Source organism: Bos indicus, chromosome 4 (assembly GCF_029378745.1).
Source record: "Bos indicus isolate NIAB-ARS_2022 breed Sahiwal x Tharparkar chromosome 4, NIAB-ARS_B.indTharparkar_mat_pri_1.0, whole genome shotgun sequence".
Classification (NCBI taxonomy): domain Eukaryota; kingdom Metazoa; phylum Chordata; class Mammalia; order Artiodactyla; family Bovidae; genus Bos; species Bos indicus.
The window spans coordinates 50,157,393-50,171,612 of record NC_091763.1 but is presented as its reverse complement, the minus strand read 5'-3'; the positions used below and the strand labels follow the sequence as shown (position 1 = coordinate 50,171,612).

Genomic DNA, 14,220 nt, shown 5'->3' with positions numbered 1-14,220 from the left:
AAGGCTTTGGCATAGTCAATAGAGCAGAAATAGATGTTTTTCTGGAACTCTCTTGCTTTTCTGATGATCCAGCAGATGTTGGCAATTTGATTTCTGCTTCCTCTACTTTTTCTAAAACCAGCTTAAACATCTGGAAGTTCACAGTTCACGTATTGCTGAAGCCTGGCTTGGAGAATTTTGAGCATTACTTTACTATCATGTGAGATGAGTGCAATTGTGCGGTAGTTTGAGCATTCTTTGGCATCGCCTTTCTTTGGGATTGGAATGAAAACTGACCTTTTCCAGTCCTGTGGCCACTGCTGAGTTTTCTAAATGTGCTAGCATATTGAGTGCAGCACTTTTCCAGCATCATCTTTCAGGATTTGAAATAGCTCAACTGGAACTTCATCACCTCCACTAGCTTTGTTTGTAGTGATGCTTTCTAAGGCCCACTTGACTTCTCATTAGTAGACATTAAAAATGCCTGGGCCTTATCCTTTTGAGCAAGATAATATAATACCTGCATAGAGTAAACAGTCCAATCAAATATGTCAGTTAAGGATTTAGTTTGGTGTAGATGAAATATTACTGAGGCATTAAACAATTGCAGAAAGTTTTTGTCATACGTTAAGCTAAGTTCATGTGGTTTAAGTGTTGTAGGCATCCACTTGCATTAATGGTCAAGGCTTGAACTATAGCTCTACTAGTACTGTGTAATCTATCAAACAGATAAATTCTGTCCAAACAATGTCAAAGTTAAGAAAGAACAGGGCTTGTTTGCTGGACAGGTGAAGTTATCCTGAGTTCAGGTCTGACTCATATTTCTCCAGCTGAAGATTACCCAGTAGCTTTCTTCATATTTTCCTTTTACTATAACATATCCTTGAAGGTTGAGGTATGAATGACAATCCACATTACAGTCAGTCTTCCAAGAATAGTCTATTTATGAGAATGTTGTTGTTCAGTCGCTAAGTCATGTCCAACTCTTTGTGACCCCAAGGACTGCCACACACCAGGCTTCCCTGTCCTTCATTATCTCCTGGAGCATGCTCAAACTCCTGTCCATTGAGTCAGTAATACCATCCAACCACCTCATCCTCTGACACCCTCTTCTCCTCCTGCCCTCAATCTTTCCCAGCATCAGGGTTTTTTCCAGTGAGTCAGTCCTTCACATCAGGTGGCCTAACTATTGGAGCTTCAGCTTCAGCATCAGTCCTTCCAATGGTTATTCAGGGTTTATTTCCTTTAAGATTGACTGGTTTTATCTCCTTGCTGTCCAGGGGACTCTCAAGAGTCTTCTCCAGCACTGCAATTCAAAAGCATCAGTTCTTCAGCACTCAGCCTTCTTTATGGTCAAACTCTCACATCCATACATGACTACTGGAAAAACCGTAGCTTTGACTATGTGGACCTTTGTTGACAAAGTGATGTCTCTGCTTTTTAGTATATTGTCTAGGTTTGTCATAGCTTTCCTTCCAAGGAACAAGCATCTTTTAATTTAATTTACGATAAAAACAATATGTTAATGGCACATATTTCCATCTTTCCTGTCCAGGAATCATCACTAATATGGTATTATCCTTCCCATGTGCAATCACATGAGCAAGTATAGGAGGACCATGAGGCTGCTTCATTCACCCAGACTCCAATTGCATGTATTTCATTTGTGTATACAAATCTTCCATCACCTCTAACTGTTAATAAGGTAAGAGGTTCTCTTTTTGTACTTTGCCAATTACACATGGAACAATCAGCCATTGGGTGATTTGATCATGTTTATTATAAACAGATCACCCTTTCCCTCATTTTGTAATATTACTTGGATTTCTCCTTGGTAGTTTGGATCTATAACTCTCCTACAGACACAAATTAAAGTGGAGGAAGTCTTGTTCAGGCTTCAGACGCAGGAGAGCAGGCTTCTAACCTGCTTCTGACCTGCCTGGAGACCGCTTGGATTCCATGTCTGCCTGCAAGCACAGCAAGTCAGGTGGCACTTTAGATAAGAAAGAGAGTGTGTCTTGGAATTCTTGAGCCCCTGAGGGTCTGGCCAAGCCCCTGGAGTCTAAAGAAATCCTATGACTTACCAAATGAAACAATCAGCATTGTAATAGTTAAAAACAAAACAGAGCTGCATTTTTGCATGCAAAAGTGATGATATCAGCTTGTGGCCTGAGATTATAAGTGGGTGCTCCCAAAACTACAGTTTGTAGTGTCAACCATGAGGTGGATGCACTGCTGGGGACCTTTTCCTAATTGGGACTCCAGATTGCTGTTAACAAGGGACTTCTCAGCACTGTTTAAGTCTGGATGTTGGTCAGCCCAATTTGGTGATGTATATATATGCTGTTACTTTTCTCTATTATTTCTTTCTTTTCTTTTAATGACTGTATACTGAAATTAAGTCAATTAATCCTCTGTTAAATATTGAAATTGTTTATTGTTCATGACAAGTGGTTTCTTTTGTTAGCCTTTCAAACCTAAAACAAAAATTAAACTTTCAGCAAAACATAGGCATTTTAGGTAGTTTAGGATAGATGATGTAGGTAAACAGCTATGTTTACCTTCTCCTACTCTTACAGGACAACCATCCCTGAAAGCATTAGAAATAAAACACAAAACAAGCTTCCTGAGGAGGAGAGATACTTCAGCAAGAATATTTTAGTTCTGACACTCTTCATAAGATCCAGAAGCCTAGAGACACAAAGTTTAGGTTTGATGAGTATAAAAGAATGGGCAACTACTAAGAAACTATGGTACTTAAAAAATGATTTTGCTAGATTTTTGGTCACCTGTTAGGAATTCTTAAGAGTTGAGCTTGAATGAAATTTTTTCAGAGATACTGGTAGAAATTATAGTGATGAAAAACTAACATCAAAACTAACAACAGCAACAAAAAAAAGCATTAGTATGGGCCATTCAACAATAGTTTTTCTAAAAGTGTTGGCATTTAGATGTGGAAAGTTAACTACCTGCCACGTATAGCTACTTATACCAGAACTACCCCGATTAGGGGCTTCCCTGGTGGCTTAGATGGTAACAAATCTGCCTGCAATGCAGGAGAACTGAGTTTTATGCCCAGGTCAGGAAGATCTCCTGGAGAAGAGTATGGCCACCCATTCCAATCAGTATTCTTGCCTGGAGAATCACATAGACAAAGAAATCTGGTGGGCTACCGTCCATGGAGTTGTAAAGAGTTGGACATGACTGAGCAACTAACACTTTCACTTTTTACTTTCACCCTCCAGGCTCTGTCATGTATTAAGATCCTGGTTTGAATTTTTGCAATTGTAGGGCTGCATATTTGGAAGGGAGTGAGGAAGAAAATCATGAGCTGTACACATGGTCTAAAAGTTAGATTTCTTAAGAATCATTAATTCCTTGCTCAATCTCCTACTTAGACTTACCATTGAACTCAAGAGAAAGCCTATATACTTTAAACTGGATTTCTCCCAAAGGAAACTGGTTTCACAGTCTTTTGAGGAGGTCCTTCTCATTTGGAACCTTGTTCTTTGTTTCTCCTGCTGTTCCCCTCAGCTAAAAGAATCTGATTTTCTTTTGCCACTCTCCAAATCTTATCCATTCTTCTTCTTTGAACAGTTGTTCTCTTCAACACTGGGTTACAATAATTTTTCTCTCATTTTCTAAAGCACTGATGTATACCTGCCAAAATAAGAGGCACAGACAGTTCAAAGCTTATTACCTATTGTCTGTGTATATCTTGGGTCTACAAGTGGATTTAAATCCTTAGAAGCCATGGATTATTAGAACTCTGGCTTACATTTGTTTTCCTATTACTAAAGCAAAACAGTTGAAATTTATCTTGACAAAGTTCAAAAGTAAATTTCATCTTACTTGTGAATATTTCCCAGATCCATTAATCAGAGTTTTTTTTTGTTTTTTTTTTTGCATATGTACATTTATGCCACTGGCATTCTTATACTTTGATCAAAACATATGTTCCATGTACAGAGTAAAAGCAATGATTTTCTTGTTATACCATGGAAAGTTGAAATATGGCAGTACCATGGCTAATATTTGTTTTAAACGGAAATTACAAGTATAGATAAAGAGTCTTGATGAATAGGTTTTTTATTATTAACAGATATTAATCCTCTCTTGGATTGGTAATAAAATTTTCTGTATTCTTATAGGCATTTTAGTGGTGGTGGTTTAGTCACTAAGTCATGTCCAACTCTTGCGACCCCATAGACAACAGTCAGGCTCCTCTGTCCACGGGATTCTCCAGGTAAGAATACTGGAGTGGGTTCTTGCCTGGAGAATCCTGTAGGTGTGGCATTTTAGGTGACAGTTAAAATGCAGCATACTCATGCCCGACTTGCATCAGATTTCTGTTGTTACTTTGAAGTGTCCATTGATTGCACTCAGATCCAGTTTTTTGTTTCAGGTGAACATTTGATTTTTTAATAAAAGTAGATGCTTTAAATAAAATGCTAATTGTAAAATATTAGACATTATAGACATCTTACATTTACATGTAAAGAGTAAAAATCCTCTTTCCCCTGAATGCTATCCTCAGGGGTAACTACTATGAACAGTTTTTAGTACAGGGGTTGGCAAACTACAACCTGTCACCTGGTTTTGTAAATAAATTTTACTGGAGGATAGCCACACCCATTCATTTATGTATCATCTAGACATGAGTTTGAGTAGGCTCTGGGAGTTGGTGATGGACAGGGAAGCCTGGCTTACTGCAGTTTATGAGGTTGCAAGGAGTCAGACATGACTAAACAACTGAACTGACTGACTGACTGAAGGATGCTTTTGCACTGCAACAATGGAATTGAGTAGTTGTGGTAGAGATTGTGTAACCAACAAAACCTAAAATATTTACTCTCTGGCCCTTTATAGAAAGAGTTTACTGACTCTTAATTAATGTAGCATATATACTTCCAGATTTTCTACATATGTACAAGTGTACATGTGCTTTTTAAAAATCATACTGATGTCACATGTATACAAAAATTACCCAAATGTAATTGTATAGCTTGATGAATTTTCTCAAAGTGAATATCCCCAAGTAATCAGAACTCAGTTCAGGAAGTAGAACATTACCAGCATCTCAAAAGCCTCTCTCATGCTCCTTTCCTACTATCTCTTAAAGGTAACTGTTTCCTGCTTTCTCACCCTATAGGGTTATAATTTTTCTGTTTTTTTAAGTTATATAAAGTGGAGTATACATTGTTTTGGGGTCTGGCTTCAACATTATGTTTTAAGAACCAGCCATATTGTTGCATATGGCAACAGTGTTCATTCCCATTATGTAAAGAATTTCACTAGGTAAATATGCCATCTTTTACTTATTCATTCTAAGTGAGTGGACATTTGTGGCATTTTCAGTTTGGGGCTATTTTAAATTTTCGGAAATGAACATTTTAACATGTCTTTTGATGAGCATATGCAGGCATTTCTCACATGTGGTTTTTTTGAAACTGCTGAATATAGATCATATTCTGTAACAACTTTCCAAGTAGGGCTGGCTTATTTTGTTATGACTGCATAGTATTTAACTGTATGATGTTCTATACCCTATTCTGTTGTTGGTCAGCAAGTCATGTGGCAGAGACTGGTGTATGTTTCCTGAGATCCATTCTCCCTTTCTTCTATATAATAGTGCCTCCACATTTTTAGCTAGATACATGGCTGCCCAGAATGCAGTTTATATTTTCCATTCTCCCTTTCAGCTAGGCATTGCCATATGACTAAGTTCTGGACAATAGACTGTAGGTAGAGTATCAAATAACAGATTCCAAGATTCTTCCCAAGAAACAGAATGACTACCCCCTCTGCCTTTTTACTTCCTTTCCTTATTCTGCTGCCTATAAGCACATGTTTGTATCTTGAGGTTAAGGCCCACAGAGTGGAAGCACAAGACATAGGGAATCTGGGCCCTAAGTTTTATACCTACCCTAGACTCCCTCTTTGGAATTTTACATGAATAAGAAATTAATATCCATCTTATTTGAGCTAAAATTTTCCCCCGCCACTCATAAATGAAATGAATTATGACTAATACAAGTTAGTGTCCAAATTTTATCACACAGTGTGGCAGAGAGCATCTTTCTATACATCTTTATATTTTTTTAATTTCTACTTCACAGAAAAAAGTTACTACAGGTAGAATTTTTGGGTCAAAAATTAAGAACATTTTAAACTGTAGATACTGTAAAATATTCTTCTAAGTGTATCAATTACATTACCACTTATATTATAAGTGACATTTTCTCTTTAAGTACATTGAATGTCAATTTGCCAAACCTCTTTTATTAAAAAAGGAATCAAAATTTTCTTTTTCATGTCTTTGTTGAGGGAAGTTGAGCAAATTTTCATTTAATAATTTTTAAATGAGATATAATTGACATATAACAGTATTAGTTTTAGGTGTAGAATTCGTGAATATACTATGCATTTATATATGATAAAGTAGTTGTAGAATTGGTATAGAATTTAAAGGATCAAGAAACAGTTTTGTATGACAGGTTAACCTGGGATATCCTCTAATGCACATTAATGAAGTCTCCTTCATGTGTGGTCGGAAAGGTCCCCTGGAGGAAGAAATGGCAACCCACTCCAGTATTCTTGGCTAGAGAATCCCGTGGACTGAGAAACCTGGCGGGCTACAGTCTAAGGGTTGCAAAAAGTCAAACACAATAAATATTATATATGTATTTCAAAATTATTACCACAATAAGTTTAGTTAACATTCATCACCACACAGTTACAAAATTTTTTTCCTTATGATGAGAACTCAGCCTTATGTTATCTTTTATCTATCCCCTTAACTTATTATTTTTTAATTTTCTGAAAAACATATCAATTAGAAAATAATTTATGTTCAATTCTAATATACAATATACCTTAGTTTTTCTTGTCATATTTCTTTGGGAATAAAACCAGAACAATATTGGGTAATAGTTAAAGTAATCATAATCTTTTTTTTTTAACCAATGAGAATTCCTATAATAGTTCACTATTAAGTATGACATTTAAAGTAGGCTTTTAATCAATTTTTAAAATCTAATTAAAATCAAGTTTTCAATGTTCAGTCTCATTTTAACACATTATTTTTAAAATATAAACAAAAAATGATTTTTATTTAGTAGTAACAGGAGAATTTCTTGCACTTAAGGTTGCTAAGTAAGAGAAGGGACCTTTAAAAAACCTGAAGGTGAGAGAACACTTTCATTGGCTCTGAGTTTTAGAACGCTTGGTAAGTGACTTAATTTCAGAATTCTTTAGTTTTGAGATCCAGCAGGAAATAATTCTGGACTGTACACTTGCTGTAAAATTTACCATGTCTGTTTTGAGAGAGAGTGCTTATATTACAATATTGTTTGACAACAGTTTTACTATACGAAAGATAGTTTAAAAATAAACCTAAGACGTGGCTGGAGCATGTTAACAATACATTATTTCTTAGCATGAGACCATCCAAAGCTAAATCATCCACATTACATCATTCATCTTATTATTAGTCCAGTTACCCAGAAGATTTAGTCAACTTTGTTTCCTTTCCCCCTACAACCAACATTCAGAATGTCGTCAAGTTATCTTATTATTTTCTTTACTCCACTCCTACCACCTTAATTAAAACTTTAATGTCTTGACCATGCTGGCCACAAAGACCAATTAAAATAAGGTAGAAAATAGACATAAGCTCCCATGTCTGGCCTCTGGGAAGTGAGGTCGCTCAGTCGGGTCCGACTCTTTGCAACCCCATGGACTATAGCCCACAAGGCTCCTCCATCCATGGAATTTTCCAGGAAAGAGTACTGGAGTGAGTTGCCATTTCCTTCTCCAGAGGATCTTCCCCACCCAGGGATCGAACCCAGGTCTTCTGCATTGCAAGCAGATATTTTTACCATCTGAGCCACGAGGGAAGCTCCCGCCAGAATCTAATTCAAAAGGCCTATTATAATGCTATCAATTGGTAGAGTGTTTAGACCATCTTGAAACAGCCTAACCAAAATCTTGAGACAGAAATTAGATGTGATTGTACTGGGATTATACAATTCAATAGTCTAGGAAGATCTACAACAGAAAAAATGTGACTTGGAAATTGTTTCACAGTCATAAAGAGAAAATTTGGCCACTCCAAGGGATGTTCCATACACTAGTTTGAGTCTTATCCTAGATACATAACCCTTTCAGGTCAGCAGAAAGGTCAAAAAACTGGCCAGAGTTCCAAATGAACTGCTTTTGAAATTTGTGAGTAGGAGAATTCAAATCTAAAGTCTGCAAGAGCAGTCTTTAGACATTCTGGCCATAATTCTTTTGTTATTGATACCATATGATTGCAATGACATTCAATGGTGTAAGAGCAACACTTGCTGCCAAGAAAGAAAATCTTGTATGATATCAAGCTTTATACTTTTGGCCACACTTGTAACAAAGATGTATTTTTTTGTGTTATTTTCATTTTTTTTATCCCCCAAAAGGCCTTGTTGTTCCTCTCTTTAATCTCCAAGTATTCTGTGCCAAAATGGACAAGATAGAATTCTTTTAGATTTTCATAGACTAACTCCTTTAAGATTAGAAGAAGATTAGAAGAAACAAATTGGCCTCTAATTTATATCTCAGATGAAACATTACTTCTTTCTCTTTTCTATGGAGTACCACCAGAATGCAATCTTTAAGTCCTAGTGTGGTTAAGAGATTTGTGTATAGAAATTGCTTTCTGCTTATGTTGTGGAACCCCCATCCTAAACCAGCTCAATCCATTCCAGACATGGTAAATGACTTTTCCCCCAGAAATTGGAAGAGTAAGCAAGACTCACTTACTTAGGGAAAATAAAGTATTTAGAGTTGTCTAGTTGTGATGATTTATTGAATTCGATTAGGTGAAACAAGCGACTCCTGGAACTTGCACTTATGTCAGCAATTGGCTTATTCCTTGATGCTAATATCTTGGCTTTGTTTGGTGAACTGGTGGTCAAAATGATCCTTGCTTCTTATTCAGACTGTTTTTTATCCTTCTGCGGGCCACAACTATCTGGCTGGCTCGTTTCATTTTTGTCAGAAAAATCGTAAATCTTGAGGTATATCAGTTGAAGCACAAAACTAGGAAAATGAAATGGGGGAAAATGAAAGGTGGTCCACAGTTGGACCATCAAGTGGGCTGTATTGAATTTAGATGGGTATCTCCCAGAATTAGCCATTTAGCTACAAAGAAGAAGATTTCTACAGGTAGGCAGTATTTGGTAAGTATGGGAAATTATCATATCACATTTTATTATAGTTTGGGGGCTACTTTAAAGAGGTTGCTTAGTACAATGCTTTAATAAGTAGCATGCTGCCAGTGTTCTTTATATGGATGAGATAGGAGAACAATTAATGCATAACAGTCTCTCCTTACTCATTTCCAAGGACATGAAATTTGGCAGCACCCCAGACCCTTCCTTCTCCCATCCATACCTAATCAACCAACTTGTCCTTACTGACTACACAAGTTACCGTATGCATTGTATAAGTGTTAGAAAGTATAGACAAGAAAAGATAAATTCACTTATCTTACCACTCAGTTTTAAGAATCAAGTATTTCTGTTCCAGTTACTTTTGCTGCATAAAATTTTATAAAAATAACAATTGTATTCACAGGTTCTGTGGGTCAGGAATTTAGTCTAGACCCAGGGCAGACTTCTTATGTATTTTAACAGACATGGGGTATTAGCTGGAAAGATTGATAGACTGAGATGAAGATAGGGATCATCTGAATGCATCTTCCCTCACATACCGACAGTTGACACCGATTATTGGCTGGACTACTGGTTAAAGGTCTTCCCTGGTGGCTCAGAGGTTAAAGCGTCTGCCTGGAATGCAGGAGATCCACAGGTTCGATCCCTGGGTTGGGAAGATCCCCTGGAGAAGGAAATGGCAACCCACTCCACTACTCTTGCCTGGAGAATCCCATGGAGGGAGGAGCCTGGTAGGCTACAGTCAATGGGGTCACAAAGAGTCAGACACAACTGAGCGACTTCACTTTCTTTCTTTCACTTTCACTGGTTAAATTACCTATTCATGGCTTCTTTATGTGGGCTAGTTTGAGTATCCTTACAGCCTACGTAGCAGCTGAGTTCTACAAATAAGTGTCCTAAGAAGTGCAAACGGCAAAAGTGCAAGGTGTTCTTGTCATTTAACCCCAGAAGGCTTGTGCCATTACTTCTGTTATACTGTGATGGTCAAGATGGTCACAGGAGTCTGCCCAGTTTGATTCTATGGGTTTTCCTTTGGGGGCTCAGAATAAGAAGAAAGGAAATTATATTCACCTTTTATTCTTTAGAGGATGCTTTATGGTAAATAAAAAGAAAAACTCAGAGATATTGTCCTATTTCCTAGAAACTAAAAGAGAGACTGTGAAGGAGGCATTGACATCTCACTGTAGCAGTCCCAAGGAGAGGAGTACTCCTGAGTAAATAACCAAGGCAAGATCACCATTCCCAGACTCTGATTTGAGAGATAACAGATAAAATATCAGGCGTTAAGTGTTTGTATTGCTCTTACCTACAAAACTACAAGTTTGAGATATCTAACCATGTTCCCGACTTCAAAGTTCAACAGTTACTCTCACAGGCCTGCATGTATTTGGAGAGCAATTCTTGTGGAGCAGCTTAGGGAAATAAAAGGGACAGTTCTTCAAATCTGCCGCACTAGGGTATCACCCAGATACAACATCCAGAAAGTCCAGTTTTAACAAAATACCTAAGTCTTCCTATAGAACTAACTTCCTACAGAAGAGTAACAGCAGCAGCAACAAGAACAAGGAGCTTCAATTTCCTAATCCTGCAGCAGGATTCAGAAAAACCTATTACTCTCCTTGGCTTAATAGAGGTGAAACTGCAAACTGTAAGTACAGGTGCTCAGAGCAACTAGGAGGATGGTTATAATTACATTACAACTGTGTTAGTGAAACTTTGGGTGAGATTCTGAGGTCAAGTGGTTAAATGGAGAAGGCAATGGCAACCCACTCCAGTACTCTTGCCTGGAATATCCCATGGACGGAGAAGCGTTGGTAGGCTGCAGTCCATGGGGTCGCTTGGAGGCGGACGTGACTGAGCGACTTCACTTTCACTTTTCACTTTCATGCACTAGAAAAGGAAATGGCAACCCACTCCAGTGTTCTTGCCTGGAGAATCCCAGGGACGGGGGAGCCTGGTAGGCTGCCATCTATAGGGTCGCACAGAGTCGGACACAACTGAAGCGACTTAGCAGCAGCAGCAAGTGGTTAAATGATGAATAAGGCAATATCAATCCTAGAGGGAAATTTAGACCAAGGAATGTCAGATGGATTAGCGACACTATGGATAAAAAGAAAAGCCAGAAAGTTATCCTAGTTACAGTCGGGTCATCCTTGCTTTACATGGTTACAATAATATACAGATTGCAGTTACCACAGTTTAGTTGCTGCTGCTGCTGCTGCTAAGTCACTCCGGTCGTGTCTGACTCTGTGGTGATATTGGAGATGATGGTAGGTGTGTCTAGCAGCTATAAAAATAAGCACAAAAATGTTATTAGAATAAAATAGGGAAGAACATCTCCGTGTGGAGACAGATTCCAAAAGAAGCTTGGTTTAGAAAAAAAGTTGTGAGCTTTGGAAGCAGCATAATTATTTAGGAAAGGTTCAGTTATGTCAAATATCAGATATTACATGAAAATTTGACCATTTGTAATACAATTGGGAGGATAGGCATACTAACTATTGTTGGTACCAATAAAAGGAATACTTTCCATTCCCATACCATTTAATGTACCAGTTACCATTTATTTAGTGGGACAGATGTATCTTTTGATGTCTACATTTAAAAACAAAGTAGAAGAGCTTCTGAATTTTCTAAATCTGGCTGGTTTGGGCATGATTTTTTAACATAAATGTTTTAAAAAGAAATCCTTATTGAGAATTTGCCTCTTAGATGACGATTCTCATCTTTCTATATCTAAAAGAGATATCATTTCAGAATTAAGACCAGCAAAGTCAGTGAGAAGAACACATGCCGGGGTGTCCTAGGGATCAGAGAAAAGAACTTATTGTAGTGGAGGAGTTATAAAGAAGAATTAGACAGTTGAGATAGAAGACTCTGCCCAGCAGGAGGAAATTGGAACTGATAGATTTCTGTCCTTCCAACTAGGAAGGGTATTGTTCTGTTGGGTAAAGAACAGTCATCATTCACCACAGTTGGTTGACATGATTTATTAAGTTGAATCAAGTACAAAAAAGAAAGGTTGTTTATGATAGGCAAGATTCCATGAGTGGGAATTTCTTGGAGTCAAATAGGAGAGAATACGCCCCTGTGTTAAAGACTTCCAGAGGCCTCTTCCACTCCACTTTCCACCCCTCCCAAGGTCACTTGCCAAAGAAATACTTTGCTGGACACAGAAGTGGCCACAGCTGTGGTCATAAGGAAACCTCAGGGTATGAAATGAATCATTCTCTCTTTTAGTTAACTTTTTTGGAAGTATGCAGACAGGGTAAAGGACAGGTGCTGGTTAAGACAATAAACATCATTAAAGTGTTTGGAAACACTGCCAGTTTCCATGAACAAAATCTTGCCAAAGAACTGTAATTATTTGTTAGGTCAATGAACTAAAATTTTCCCAGTATCAGTATTAAGCAAAAAGGTCATTAATGCTTTGTGCATGTGTGTGTGCTAAGTTGCTTCAGTCTTGTCCAACTCTCTGCGACCCCATGAACTGTAGCCCACCAGGCTCCTCTGTCCATGGGAATTCTGTAGGCAAGAATACTGGAGTGAGTTGCCATGCCCTCCTCCAGGTAGTCTTCCTGACCCCGGGATAGAACCTGCTTTCTTATGTCTCCTGCATTGGCAGGTGGGTTCTTTATCACTAGCACCACCTGGGAAGCTTCATTAATACTTTAGGGGACTATAATGAGTTTGAAAGAGGGTTGACTTGATCCTCCCCTTCCACAGTCCTCTGTTAGATCACCCAGTGATCTTCCTCAACCACCAGACTCCTGGATGGCTGAAGCAGGGCCAGCAACTGACTCCATGACCATCCATGCAGGGTTTGCTGTTATCCTCCACCCAAACTGGCAAGGTCTTCTATGACTTATGTAGACTCATCCCCAGATGAGGATCACCACCTCCCTACCCTTCCTTCAAAAAACAGTCTGGGATCAGTTCTCTACTCTGGCTATGAAAACGGAGAAATTAACTACAATGTTTTATTCTTTCAGTGTTGGACAAAATCTGCAACTCCATGCAAGTGTCCCAAACATTTAGGATTGCAAGTATGGAGACAGGCCCTTCAGTCATAACAGAATCCCAGTTTTGTCCATGAAGAAGGGGGAGAGGACAGACCCACAGATAATATAGGTGCTCGAACTCACGTGTTGTCCCCAAAGTTGGAGTTGTTTTCTAATTCTAAAGGGCTAGCTTTCGTGACCCTTTTTCCATAGATGCCATCTCTAAGAGGCCTGACGATAGACTACAGTGTTATAAACTTGTAATATATCCAGGATATGTGTGTGGGGGTGTATTTTTTAAATCCCACCACCTACAATGTAGATATTATTTTTGTTGCACAAATATGATAAATGAGATTTACTGATTTTCTCAAAAATATCTACTTAAGCTTGACTGACTGCCAAGAGTTCCAGGCAATAAGAATTCATTTCCTTATCTTTCACTCATCATCCTCCAAAGCAAATCATCGCCTAGTAACATATTGATCATGCTGCTCTTTGAGCCCTTCCTCATGAGATTCTAAAAATCTACTTTTCCCCATATCCTGAGCTTTTCCCCACAGTAATTTCAGGGATCACCTCCCCATTTCAGTCCATCTTACATGTCACACACAATCTTTCATGAAAATAAATGCCTACTTGCAAATAATCCCCTTCAGTTGATTTGTAGATTAATATTAACACCACCCAAAATTTAGCCGTTTTTTTGTGATTAGACCTAGTGCTCATACAGTAGTCTTCATCCATTGTAATTTTTATTTTCAATAACAATATATATAAACATATTAAAATAAACTGATATTAAAAATAATTGTGCTGTCCTTTTAAGAATTTAAGTTCAAGTATAAAGAACATATAAACTTGTAAAGGAAGTTTATTATGTAAGAAAGTCATTATGAAGGAGTTTACTGATTACAATTATCAATGAGTTTCTGCATTTTATGAAGGAATGGTGACATAATCCACATACATATTGTTAAGTTAAATATCATTTCCACCACAAGAAAAATATCCACACACCCCTACTT

General features: G+C 37.8%; 1 non-coding gene across 1 annotated transcript; it reads left to right on the top strand.

Moving 5' to 3' along the window:
- Positions 1 to 9,775: 9,775 nt before the first annotated feature.
- TRNAS-GGA (transfer RNA serine (anticodon GGA)) lies at positions 9,776 to 9,849 on the top strand. Its single transcript has one exon. It is a non-coding gene; the product is annotated as a tRNA-Ser (tRNA).
- The last annotated feature ends 4,371 nt before the right edge of the window (positions 9,850 to 14,220 follow it).